Consider the following 14,340-nt stretch of genomic DNA (forward strand, 5'->3'; position numbering starts at 1 on the left):
TACCGCTTCGCTCGGCACAGATTACCGTTCCAATCGTAGTCCATGTGGATCGTAAAGTATGGAAAAGTTCCCCAAAAGAAAATAAAGTAAAAAAACTCATGTCGACCTTTTCATGTGTCGACCATTTTCATGTGTTGACCATGTGTCCATGTCGACCATGTCAATGTCGACCAATAGTGGTCGACCTAATGACTGTCGACCATAACATGGTCGACCATGTGAACGGATACCGCTTATATAGCTATGAAGTCAATAGATATAACACTGCACAGTAAGAACTGGATGTATATCACAGGGTAATTGTACTAGAAAACCCTTACTAAATGCACTCATTCTTAACTAACACTGTCTAAAAGGCAGGTAGAATACTTAAGTGTCATGTAAAGTCAGAGCGCTGACAACCAGGCGGCTTTACACAGGAGGATTTGCCCAAGCAGTCCCAGGAACAGTGTAGCTGAGAGAAATGGCGCCCAGACACTGACAGGGAGTGAGGGACAGACAGATATGCAGCTCCAGGGCAGGAACATTTGCGGGAAATGGCGCCATGGGACTGAGGGAGTGGCTCCAGGTCTAAGCCTTATCCCCCTAGTGGCAAAGCAACCGGGTACTGTGGGCTACTATTAAAATAGGATTTTAATACCTACCGGTAAATCCTTTTCTCCTAGTCCGTAGAGGATGCTGGGGACTCCAAAAGGACCATGAGGTATAGACGGGATCCGCAGGAGACATGAGCACACTATAAGACTTTTACTGGGTGTGAACTGGCTCCTCCCTCTATGCCCCTCCTCCAGACCTCAGTTATAGGAACTGTGCCCAGGGGAGACGGACATTTCGAGGAAAAGGATTTTTGTTAAACTAAGGCTGAGATACATACCAGCTCACACCACAAAAACACCGTACAACTGGAATAGCAGGAATACCAGATAACAGTATGAACGAAAAAACAGCAACAATCTGAATATAACCGATACAAAACCATCGTGTAACCGAAAACAACAACCAACAATACAACTGCGAGTAACAGTACGCACTGGGATGGGTGCCCAGCATCCTCTACGGACTAGGAGAAAAGGATTTACCGGTAGGTATTAAAATCCTATTTTCTCTTACATCCTAGAGGATGCTGGGGACTCCAAAAGGACCATTGGGTCTATACCAAAGCTCCAGACCGGGCGGGAGAGTGCGGACGACTCTGCAGCACCGATTGAGCAAACATGAGGTCCTCCTCAGCCAGGGTATCAAACTTGTAGAACTTAGCAAAAGTGTTTGAACCCGACCACGTAGCTGCTCGGCAAAGTTGAAGTGCCGAGAATCCTCGGGCAGCCGCCCAAGATGAGCCCACCTTCCTGGTAGAATGGGCTTTTACTGACTTCGGGGGTCATTCCGAGTTGTTCGCTCGGTAAAAATCTTCGCATCGCAGCGATTTTCCGCTTAATGCGCATGTGCAATTTCCGCACTGCGACTGCGCCAAGTAAATTTGCTATGCAGTTAGGATTTTTACTCACGGCTTTTTCATCGTTCTGGCGATCGTAATGTGATTGACAGGAAATGGGTGTTACTGGGCAGAAACAGGCCGTTTTATGGGCATGTGGGAAAAAACGCTACCGTTTCCGGAAAAAACGCAGGAGTGGCCGGAGAAACGGAGGAGTGTCTGGGCGAACGCTGGGTGTGTTTGTGACGTCAAACCAGGAACGACAAGCAGTGAAATGATCGCAGATGCCGAGTAAGTCTGGAGCTACTCAGAAACTGCTACGAGGTGTGTAATCGCAATATTGCGAATACATCGTTCGCAATTTTAAGATGCTAAGATTCACTCCCAGTAGGCGGCGGCTTAGCATGAGCAAATCTGCTAAAATCCGCTTGCGAGCGAACAACTCGGAATGACCCCCTTCGGCAACGACAACCCAGTCGAAGAATGAGCGTGCTGAATCGTATTACAAATCCAGCGTGCAATAGTCTGCTTGGAAGCAGGATTTCCAATCTTGTTGGAAGCATACAGGACAAACAGAGCCTCCGTTTTCCTAACAGGAGCCGTTCTGGCGACATAAATTTTTAAAGCTCTTACGACATCAAGAGATTTTGGGACTGCCACAGCATCCGTAGCCACAGGTACCACAATAGGTTGATTTATGTGAAACGAAGAAACCACATTCGGCAGAAATTGTTGACGAGTACTCAATTCCGCTCTATCCACATGAAAAATCAAATGTGGGCTCTTGTGAGACAAAGCCGCCAATTCTGACACTCATCTGGCAGACGCCAAGGCCAAAAGCATGACCACTTTCCAAGTGAGAAACTTTAACTCAACCTTTCGCAAAGGTTCAAACCAGTGAGACATAAGAAACTGTAACACCACTTCAAGATCCCACGGTGCCACGGGTGGCACAAACGGAGGATTGATATGCAGCACTTCCTTCACGAAAGTCTGAACCTCAGGAAGGGCGGCCAATTCTTTTTGAAAGAAAATAGATAAAGCCGAAATCTGCACTTTGATGGAACCCAATTTGAGGCCTGCATCCACGCCTGCCTGCAAAAAATGGAGGAAACGACCCAAGTGAAACTCCTCTGCAGGAGCTGTTTTGGTTTCACACCACGACACATACTTTCTCCAAATACGGTGATAATGTTTCGCCGTGACCTCCTTTCTAGCCTTAAGGAGAGTGGGGATGACTTCCCCGGGAATACCTTTACGAGCTAGTATTTGGCGTTCAACCTCCACGCCGTCAAATGCAGCCGCGGTAAGTCCAGAAACACGCATGGCCCCTGCAGTAACAGGTCCTCTCTGAGAGGAAGCAGCCAAGAATCTTTTATGAGCAGTTCCTGAAGATCCGGATACCAGGCCCTCCGTGGCCAATCTGGAACGAGGAGTATTGCCTGAACCCTTGTTCGTCTTATGATCCTCAACACTCTTGGAATGAGAGGAAGTGGGGCGAACACATACACCGACTGAAACACCCACGGAGTTACCAGGGTGTCCACTGCACTGGCTTGGGGGTCCCTTGACCTGGAACAATACCTCGGAAGCTTCTTGTTGAGGCGAGACGCCATCATGTCTATTTGCGGAATTCCCCAACGCCTTGTCATTTCTGCAAATACCTCTTGATGAAGGGCCCACTCTCCTGGATAGAGATCGTGTCTGCTGAGGAAGTCTGCTTCCCAGTTGTCCACGCCCGGAAGGAAGACTGCTGACAGAGCGCTCACGTGCTGTTCCGCCCAGCGGGGAACTCTTGTGGCCTCCGCCATTGCCACCCTGCTCTTTGTTCCGCCCTGTTATGTTGTCCGACTGGATCAGGACAGGTAGACCTTGAAGAAGGTTCTTTGCTTGCAGAAGGCCGTTGTAAATGGCTCTTAACTCCAGAACATTTATGTGGAGACAAGATTCCTGGCTTGACCATTTTCCCTGGAAACTTCTTTCTTGTGTGACTGCACCCCAGCCTCGGAGACTTGCATCTGTGGTCAGCAGGACCCAATCCTGGATTCCGAACCTGCGTCCCTCTAGAAGGTGAGAACTTTGCAGCCACCACAGGAGAGAAATTCTGGTCCTGGAAGATAGACTTATTTTCCTGGTGCATGTGCAGGTGAGACCCGGACCATTTGTTCAGCAGATCCCACTGAAACACCCGGGCATGAAACCTGCCAAACGGAATGGCTTCGTAAGCCGCAACCATCTTCCCTAGCACTCGAGTGCATTGATGAATCGACACTCTTGCCGGTTTCAGAATCTCCTTGACCATGGTCTGTATTTCCAGAGCTTTTCCAGCCGGAAGAAACACTCTCTGTAGTTCCGTGTCTAGGATCATGCCCAAGAAGGGCAACCGAGTTGTCGGGATCAACTGAGACTTTGGCAAATTTAGAATCCAACCATGATGTTGCAGAACCGTCAGGGAGAGTTCCACATTTCTTAGCAACTGCTCTTTTGATCTCGCCTTTATCAGGAGATCGTCCAAGTACGGGATAATTGTGACACCCTGCTTTGCTTACGTAGGAGTACCATCATTTCCGCCATCACCTTGGTGAAGACCCTCGGGGCCGTGGAAAGCCCAAACGGCAACGTCTTAAATTGGTAATGACAATCCTGCACCGCAAATCTCAGGAAGGCCTGATGAGGAGGATATATCGGGACGTGTAAGTAGGCATCTTTTATGTCGACTGACGCCATAAAATCCCCCCCTTCTAGGCTGGAGATCACAGCTCGAAGAGATTCCATCTTGAACTTGAAAGTTTTCAAGTACGGATTGAGGGATTTTAGGTTCAGAATCGGTCTTACCGAGCCGTCCGGCTTTGGCATGACAAAGAGGCTCGAATAAAACCCTTCCCCCCGTTGGGACGGGGGAACCGGGACAATGACCCTCTGTTGACACAGCTTTTGTATCGCAGCATTTACTACTTCTCTTTCTGGAAGAGAAACTGGCAAGGCTGATTTGAAAAAGCGGCGGGGGGGCATCTCCTGAAACTCCAGTTTGTACCCCTGGGACACTATGTCTAAGACCCAAGGATCCAGGTCCGCTTGAAACCAGACCTGACTGAAGATTCGGAGACGGCCCCCCGCCGGCACGGACTCCCGCAGGGGAGCCCCAGAGTCATGTGGTGGACTTGGCAGAGGTGGGGGAGGACTTTTGGTCCTGGGCGCCAGACACAGCAGGCGACCTTTTTCCCCTTCCTCTACCCTTTGAAGCGAGGAAGGACGAGCTCTTTCCTTTTTTGTATTTATTAGGCTGAAAGGACTGCATCTGATAATGGGGCGTCTTTTTCTGTTGTGTGGGAACATAAGGAAGAAAAGATGACTTACCCGCAGTAGCGGTAGACACCAGGTCATCAAGGCCGTCACCAAACAAGACACTACCTTTAAAAGGGAGAGCTTCCATAGCTTTCTTGGAGTCGGCATCAGCATTCCATTGATGAATCCACAGCGTCCTCCTGGCCAAGACCGCCATGGCATTGGCCCTTGATCCCAAGAGGCCAATATCCCTCGCCGCATCCTTTAGGTAATCTGCAGCGTCCCTGATATAACCAAGAGTCAAAAGAATGTTATCCTTATCAAGGGTATCCATGTCAGATGCTAAATTATCAGCCCACTTAGCAATAGCACTACTCACCCACGCAGACGCCACAGCCTTTAATGTTGTCTCCTGCTTGCGATCCGCCGGATCCTTGAGGGCAGCCGTGTCAGGAGACGGAAGCGCCACCTTTTTGGACAGTCGGGTCAGAGCCTTGTCCACATTGGGAGACGACTCCCATTTCTCCCTGTCATCAGAGGGGAAAGGATATGCCATAAAAATTCTCTTGGGAATCTGCCACCTTTTGTCAGGCGACTCCCAAGCCTTTTCACAAAGAGCGTTCAGTTTATGAGAGGGGGGAAATGTCACCTCAGGCTTTTTTCCCTTATACAAACAAACCCTCGTATCTGGAACAGCAGGCACTTCAGAAATATGTAAAACATCTTTAATAGCCACAATCATGTACTGAATACTCTTAACCAATTTCGGATGCAAACTGGCCTCATTGAAGTCGACACTGGAATCAGAGTCTGTGTCGGTATCCGTATCTGCCATCTGGGTAAACTAACGTTTTTGTGACCCTGAGGGGGCCTGTACCTGAGACAGAGCGTCCTCCATGGATTTTCGCCACGTTTGTGTCTGAGAATCAGATTTATCTAGCCTCTTAGACAATAATGCCACATTTGCATTCAATATACTCAACATATTCACCGAATTCGCAGTCGGCTGTGCCGACAGTCATTCCCAAATCCTTCTCCGCGCCCCCAGTAACTTCCTCCGGGGAGGAACACTCAGCCTCAGACATGTCGACACGCGGTACCGACACACCCACACTCACACTGGCCAAAGGGGACAGACCCATAGGGAAGCCTGTACTGTGATGAGATAAAATGGCGCTGGTAAGCTGTGCGGCTAAGCCCCGCCCCTTCCCGATGCGATGTAGTCCCGCTTAAATTTGAATTCTTATACTGGCGGGGGTCTCGTACATAGTGCCCGGGCACCGAATATGCGTTTTTTGCCAGTAAAAACCACCTCAGTAATTTGCTGCCAAGGGCTCTCCCCCCCAGCGCCCTGCACCCTGTGAGTGCCGTTGGTGTGTGTGTGGGAGCATGGAGCACAGCGAGACCGCTGCGCTGTACCTCCGTTACTGAAGTCTTCTGCCGTCACTGAAGTCTTCTGCCTTCTGCATACTCTCCCGGCTTCTTTCTTCTGGCTTCTGTGAGGGGGCTGACGGCGCGGCTCCGGAAACAAGCAGCTAGGCGCACCAAGTGATCGAACCCTCTGGAGCTAATGGTGTCCAACAGCCTAAGAAGCAGAGCCCTTAATTCAGAAGAAGTAGGTCTGACTTCTCTCCCCTCAGTCCCACGAAGCAGGGAGCCTGTAGCCAGCAGGTCTCCCTGAAAATAAAAAAGCCTACCATAAAGTCTTTCCAGAGAAACTCAGTAGAGCTCCCCTAGTGTGTGTCCAGTCTCTCCTGGGCACAGAATCTAACTGAGGTCTGGAGGAGGGGCATAGAGGGAGGAGCCAGTTCACACCCAGTAAAAGTCTTATAGTGTGCCCATGTCTCCTGCGAATCCCGTCTATACCCCACGGTCCTTTTGGAGTCCCCAGCATCCTCTAGGACGTAAGAGAAAATGCTTTTAAGGGAAAACTTGACCTGCACCCATGCCCTGGTGATCTAGTGGGATCGCCTGTACTGCCAGAGTGTCCACCGCCAGCGCGCGCGGCCCACCTCCCACTGACCGCGATAAAGTACAGGTCCCGCAAGCGGGACCCACTCACCACCTCCCGAAGCGCGGCCACGCGATCCCGGAGAGCCCCCGTCATGTGTGCCTGACCATGAAGAAAACCGGAGCCTCCTGCTGTAGTTACCCAGCAACCAGGGCTCGGGAGTGTACAGCGCCGCTGGGGAGAGCTGGAGCTGCAGCAGTGAATGTCTCCTGACATTTACACACCGCTGCTGCCCTTGTAGTCTTCCCCTTTTCTTCAAAAAAAGCTCTTCTTAGGGCTGCCTGGAGCAGCCCCTCTGTTATGTGCCTGCTATCTGCGGCACCAACTACAAAACTGAGCTCCTGTGCAGGGAGGCGGGGTTATAGAGGAGGCGGCGCTATGCATTCTGAGAACAGTCAAAGCTTTTCAGCCTGTTGGTGCCTCGGATCAAGATCCTACTCTACACCCCAATGTCTATCCTTGTGGAGCCCAGTGTACCCCACAGCAGAAATATAAGTTTAGATTTAAAAGAAAAAAACACATCTCCAAATCTGCAAATATTTGTTAAACAAGACAATATCTATCTATCTATCTATCTATCTATCTATCTATCTATCTATCTATCTATCTATCTATCTATCTATCTGAAGAGTGATTTAATGTTGGAATTTAATGACAGTCGCCATGAACTCTAATCCCTCAGACCATTGTCAGTGATGTTACTCTCAGAGTGTACCAGCATAAGACACATCTACAGTCAAATACTTTTATTTTTCATACTTAGGGCGGGATGTATTACGCATCGCACCCACGAGTCAATACAAGCTGCCACTTATTGGGCACATAACGGCCTTAATAGGCCGGTATGTATCTAGAAATGCTATTAAAATCACAAAGGACAGCTCTCCCGATAAGAACTGTCCCTTGCAATCATTGGACTTCCAGGTTTAGAACGGGAGTCCTTGACGCGGCCACCATGGGAATGTATCGCATTTCGGAGCTTGGTACATATGGAAATGCGCCCAGAACTTTTGTCCGCATTTTTGGCTTCAGTACATCCTGCCATTAGTCATCACATGCCACCTCATAATAAACACAGAAACTCTTAAAAATCACCCAATAACAAAGAAAAAAAACAGGGGTGGTGGGAGTGATGAAGAAAGAAAGCAGGAAACAGAGAGACAGGAGAAAAAATAAGATTTTAAACCTACCGGTAAATCTTTTTCTCCTAGTCCGTAGAGGATGCTGGGGACTCCGTAAGGACCATGGGGTATAGACGGGCTCCGCAGGAGACATGGGCACTATAAAGAACTTTTAGTATGGGTGTGCACTGGCTCCTCCCTCCATGCCCCTCCTCCAGACCTCAGTTAGAGAAACTGTGCCCAGAGGAGATGGACAATATGAGGAAAGGATTTTGTTAATCTAAGGGCAAGATTCATACCAGCCCACACCAACCCCACCGTATAACCTGGAATATACGCAACCAGGTAACAGTATGAACAAAAAACAGTATCAGTCAAAGACCGATCCCAACTGTAACATAACCCTTATGTAAGCAACAACTATATACAAGTCTTGCAGATTCAGTCCGCACTGGGACGGGCGCCCAGCATCCTCTACGGACTAGGAGAAAAAGATTTACCGGTAGGTTTAAAATCTTATTTTCTCTTACGTTTAGAGGATGCTGGGGACTCCATAAGGAGCATGGGGTTTATACCAAAGCTCCAAACCGGACGGGAGAGTGCGGATGACTCTGCAGCACCGATTGAGCAAACGCAAGGTCCTCATCAGCCAGGGTATCAAACTTGTAGAATTTTGCAAAAGTGTTTGAACCCGACCAAGTAGCTGCTCGGCAAAGCTGTAACGCCGAGACGCCTCGGGCAGCCGCCCAAGAAGAGCCCACCTTCCTAGGGGAATGGGCCTTTACCGAATCTGGTAACGGCAATCCAGCCGTAGAATGAGCCTGCTGAATCGTGTTACAGATCCAGCGAGTAATAGACGCAGGAGCGCCAACCTTGTTGGCTGCATACAGGACAAACAGAGCCTCTGTTTTCCTAACCCTAGCCGTCCTGGCTACATAAATTTTTAAGGCCCTGACTACATCCAGGGACTTGGAGTCCTCCAAGTCACCCGTAGCCACAGGCACCACAATAGGTTGGTTCATATGAAATGAAGAAACCACCTTAGGCAAAAATTGAGGATGAGTACTCAACTCAGCTCTATCCACATGGAAAATCAAATAGGGACTCTTGTGAGACAAGGCCGCCAATGCGGACACCCGCCTTGCAGATGCCAGGGCCAATAACATGACCACCTTCCAAGTGAGAAATTTGAATTCCACCGTTTGAAGAGGTTCAAACCAGTGAGATTTTAGGAACCTTAACACCACGTTAAGGTCCCAAGGTGCCACCGGGAGCACAAAAGGAGGCTGGATGTGCAGCACTCCCTACACAAAAGTCTGGACTTCTGGGAGAGAAGCCAATTCCTTCTGAAAGAATATAGATAGGGCCGAAATCTGTACCTTAAGGGAGCCTAACTTCAGGCCCATATCCACTCCTGTCTGTAGAAAGTGGAGAAAACGGCCCAGATGGAAATCTTCCGTAGGAGCATTCTTGGCTTCACACCAAGATACATACTTCTTCCAAATACGGTGATAATGTTTCGCCGTCACCTCCTTCCTAGCCTTTATCAGAGTAGGGATGACTTCCTCCGGAATACCTCTCCCAGCTAGGGGCCGGTGTTCAACCGCCATGCCATCAAACGTAGCCGCGGTAAGTCTTGGAATACGCAGAGCCCCTGCTGCAACAGGTCCTCCCTGAGAGGAAGAGGCCACGGATCTTCTGTGATCATTTCCTGAAGATCCGAATACCAGGCCCTTCGAGGCAAATCTGGAACAACGAGTATTGTCTGTACTCTTTTTCGTCTTATGATTCTCAATATTTTTGAGATGAGAGGCAGAGGAGGGAACGCATAGACCGACTGAAACACCCATTGTGTCACTAGGGCGTCTACCGCTACTGCCTGAGGGTCCCTTGACCAGGCACAATACCTCCGAAGCTTTTTGTTGAGGCGTGACGCCATCATGTCTTTTTGAGGAAGTCCCCAACGACTTGTTATCTCTGCAAAGACTTCTTGATGAAGACCCCACTCTCCTGGATGGAGATCGTGTCTGCTGAGGAAGTCTGCTTCCCAGTTGTCCACTCCCGGTATGAAGACCGCTGACAGAACGCTTACGTGATTTTCCGCCCAGCGAAGAATCCTGGTGGCTTCCGCCATTGCCACTCTGCTCCTTGTCCCGCCTTGGCGGTTTATATGAGCCACGGCTGTGACGTTGTCTGATTGAATCAGCACCGGTAGGTTGCGAAGAAGATTCTCCGCTTGTCGTAGGCCATTGTATATGGCCCTTAATTCCAGCACGTTGATGTGTAGACAAGCCTCCTGGCTTGACCATAGTCCCTGAAAATGTCTTCCTTGTGTGACTGCTCCCCAGCCCCTGAGGCTCGCGTCCGTGGTTAACAGAACCCAGTCCTGAATGCCGAACCTGCGACCCTCTAGAAGGTGAGCACTCTGCAGCCACCACAGGAGAGACACCCTGGCCCTGGGGGACAGGCTTATCTTATGATGTAGTTGTAGATGAGACCCTGACCACTTGTCCAGAAGGTCCCAATGAAATGTCCTCGCATGAAACCTGCCGAAGGGGATGGCCTCATAGGCTGCTACCATTTTCCCCAGAACTCGAGTGCATTGATGAACAGACACTCTTTTTGGTTTTAGCAGGTCTCTGACCATGTTCTGGAGGTCCTGGCCTTTTTCCATTGGGAGAAAAACCCTCTTCTGTTCAGTGTCCAGAATCATGCCTAGAAATGATAGTCGAGTCGTTGGAACCAATTGTGACTTTGGCAGATTGAGAATCCAACCGTGCTGTTGTAGCACTCTCAGGGAAGCGACACGCTCTTTAGCAATTGATCTCTCAATCTCGCTTTTATTAGGAGATCATCCAAGTACGGGATAATTGTGACTCCTCGCCTGCGCAGGAGCACCATCATCTCCGCCATCACCTTGGTGAAAATCCTCGTTGCCGTGGAAAGCCCAAACGGCAACGTCTGAAACTGGTAATGACAGTCCTGTACAGCGAATCTCAGGTACTCCTGATGAGGAGGATATATGGGGACATGAAGGTAGGCATCCTTCAAGTCCAGTGATACCATAAAATCCCCCCCTTCCAGGCTGGAGATCACTGCCCGGAGCGATTCCATCTTGAATTTGAACTTTTTCAAGTACAGGTTTAGGGATTTTAGATTCAAAATGGGTCTGACCGAACCATCCGGCTTCGGGACCACGAACAGGGTTGAATAGTACCCTTTCCCCTGTTGGACCAGGGGAACCTTGACAATCACTTGCTGTTGACACAGCTTTTGAATTGCAGCCAATACTACTTCCCTCTCCGGGGGAGAAGCTGGCAAGGCCGACTTGAAAAATCAGCCAGGGGGCGCCTCTTCGAATTCCAGTTTGTAGCCTTGGGATACAATTTCCATCGCCCAAGGATCCACGTCTGAAAGAACCCAGACCTGGCTGAAGAGTTGAAGACGTGCCCCCACCGGTGCGGACTCCCTCAGTGGAGGACTTCTGCTCCTGGGAACTAGCCGAAGCAGGCGTTCTCTTTCCTTTACCCTTACCTCTGACGAGGAAGGAGGAGCCCAGACCTCTTCTGGACTTATGCGACCAAAAGGACTGCAGCTGATATTGTGGAGTTTTCTTTTGCTGTGGGGGAACAAAAGGCAAAAAAGTATATTTACCCGCGGTAGCTGTGGAAACCAGGTCCGCGAGACCATCCCCAAATAAAACGTCACCTTTGTAAGGTAAAACCTCCATATGCTTCTTTGAGTCGGCATCACCCGTCCATTGTCGGGTCCACAGGGCTCGTCTAGCAGAAATCGCCATGGCGTTGGCTCTTGAACCTAGCAGCCCAACGTCTCTCTGAGCGTCTCTCATATATAAGACTGCGTCTTTAATGTGACATAAGATCAATAAAATGGTATCCCTGTCTAAGGTATCCAGGTCAGCTGACAAGGTATCTGTCTAAGCTGCTACTGCACTACATACCCACGCCGATGCAATTGCCGGTCTGAGTAAAGCACCCGTATGCGTACAGATAGATTTTAAGGTAGTCTCCTGTCTGCGATCAGCAGGATCCTTGAGGGCTGCCGTGTCTGGAGACGGCAGCGCCACCTTCTTGGACAGACGCGTTAAAGCCTTGTCCACCCTGGGCGAAGATTCCCCACCGTACCCTGTCCTGTGCAGGGAAAGGGTACGCCATAAGAATCCTCTTGGGAATCTGCAGTTTTTTGTCTGGAGTTTCCCAAGCTTTTTCAAATAACTCGTTCAGCTCATGAGATGGGGGAAAGGTAACCTCAGGTCTCTTTTCCTTATACATGCGCACCCTCGTGTCAGGGACAGAGGGGTCCTCAGTGATATGCAAAACATCTTTTATTGCAATAATCATATAATGAATACTTTTGGCCACCCTTGGGTGTAACCTCGCCTCATCATAGTCGACACTGGAGTCAGAATCCGTGTCGGTATCAGTGTCTGCTATTTGGGATAGGGGACGTTTCTGAGACCAGAAGGGCCCGGTGACCCAGTCGAAGCTGTGGATTGACTCCCTGCTTTTTCCCTGGACTCTGCTTTGTCCAATCTCTTATGTAATAAGGTCACATTTGCATTTAAAACATTCCACATGTCCATCCAATCATGAGTCTACCTCCTCCTTAGATGAGCCTTCCGCTTCAGACATGCCGACACACGCGTACCGACACCCCCACACACACAGGGATATATCTATAAGGGGACAGTTCCCCAACAAGGCCCTTTGGAGAGACAGAGAGAGAGAGTATGCCAGCACACACCCAGCGCCAACTGACACTGGAAACAAATTCCCAGATATAGCGCTTTTATATATAATAACCGTGCAATACACTCACTGCGCCATACAAGTGCCCCCCCCCCCCCCCCTTTTTTTCTGCCCTCTGTCACCGTGTTCAGCAGAGGAGAGTCCGGGGAGCCAGCGTCTCTGCAGTGCTCTGTGGAGAAAATGGAGCTGGTTAGTGCTGAGGGACCAAGCTCCGCCCCCTCCAGCGGTGGGCTTCGGTCCCGCTCAATTTTATAAAAACTGGCGGGGGATTTATCCACTAACTGTCTCCGCAGCCTATATCAATATAAATGCCAGCCTAGAGGTTTATATTGCTGCCCAGGGCGTCCCTCCTGCGCCCTGCACCCAACAGTGCCTGCCAGTGCCAGTGTGTGTTGTGTGTGGGAGCAATGGTGCGCAGCGTTACCGCAGCGCGTTTACCTCAGGGAAGATCTGAAGTCTTCTGCCGCCTTGAAGTCTTCTTTTCTTCTTATACTCACCCGGCTTCTATCTTCCGGCTCTGTGAGGAGGACGGCGGCGCGGCTCTGGGACGAACGGCGGGGGGAGACCTGCGTTCCGACTCCCTCTGGAGCTAATGGTGTCCAGTAGCCTAAGAAGCAGAGCCTATCACTTAAGTAGGTCTGCTTCTCTCTCTCCTCAGTCCCACGATGCAGGGAGCCTGTTGCCAGCAGTGCTCCCTGAAAATAAAAAACCTAACAAAATTATTTTTCAGAGAAACTCAGGAGAGCTCCCCTGTAGTGCACCCAATCTCCTCTGGGCACAGGATCTAACTGAGGTCTGGAGGAGGTGCATAGAGGGAGGTGCCAGTGCACACCCATACTAAAAGTTCTTTATAGTGCCCATGTCTCCTGCGGAGCCCGTCTATACCCCATGGTCCTTACGGAGTCCCCAGCATCCTCTAGGACGTAAGACAAAGAGAGAGAAACAGAGAAAGAACCCAGACAACTCCAGGGGTACATTTATCAAGGAGTCATAAAACTCGCTGTGTACGATAAAACTTGTTATGTATGATAAATTATGCTCCAACCAATCAGCTCCCAACTGTCATTTTTCAAACACGACAGATAAGAGTGAATTGGCTTGAGCACCATTTATCATATGCAACAAGTTTTATGAACCAAAATGAGTTTTAGCACTCGTTGATAAATGAGCCCCCTAGTCTGTAAATATAAAGCTGAAGAGTGCTAAAAATGGTGTAATCAGATTGGAACTCTGTCTCCTCCCACCAGTGTTACTGATGTCACTTCCAGAAAGTTCTGGAATAACACACATCTACAGTCTCCAACACCTGTTATTTCCCATATATCATTACATACTACCTCATGACAAAAACAAGGACACTCCTGAAAATCAACCAAAAATAAATCACAATATGATTCAAAACCAAAAGTGCATAACTGTATGGAAGATAGGACACACAGGCCACGCACAGAAAGAGGAGAAAAAGCGAGGATGTCCCAACCAGTACAATAGTAAAAATGAACATAAAAAAGTTAATGCTAATCATAATCTATACCAGTGGTTCCCAAACTCAGTCCTCAATGACCCCCAACAGGTCATGTTTTACAGGGCTCCTCAAAGAGTCACATGTGAAATAATTAGCTCCATTTGTGAATCTTTAAAAATGTGTCAATGAGTAATGAGTACACCTGTGCACCTGCTGGGTGACCTGGAAAACATGAACTGTAGGGGGTCCTTGAGGAC

At 49.3% G+C, this 14,340-nt stretch overlaps 1 protein-coding gene across 4 annotated transcripts in view; it reads right to left on the reverse strand.

Moving 5' to 3' along the window:
• FAM184A (family with sequence similarity 184 member A) overlaps positions 1 to 14,340 on the reverse strand; it is a 500,388-nt gene that overhangs the window by 65,486 nt on the left and 420,562 nt on the right. The gene's annotated exons all lie outside the window — the stretch shown is intronic.

Source organism: Pseudophryne corroboree, chromosome 4 (genome assembly GCF_028390025.1).
Source record: "Pseudophryne corroboree isolate aPseCor3 chromosome 4, aPseCor3.hap2, whole genome shotgun sequence".
Lineage (NCBI taxonomy): Eukaryota > Metazoa > Chordata > Amphibia > Anura > Myobatrachidae > Pseudophryne > Pseudophryne corroboree.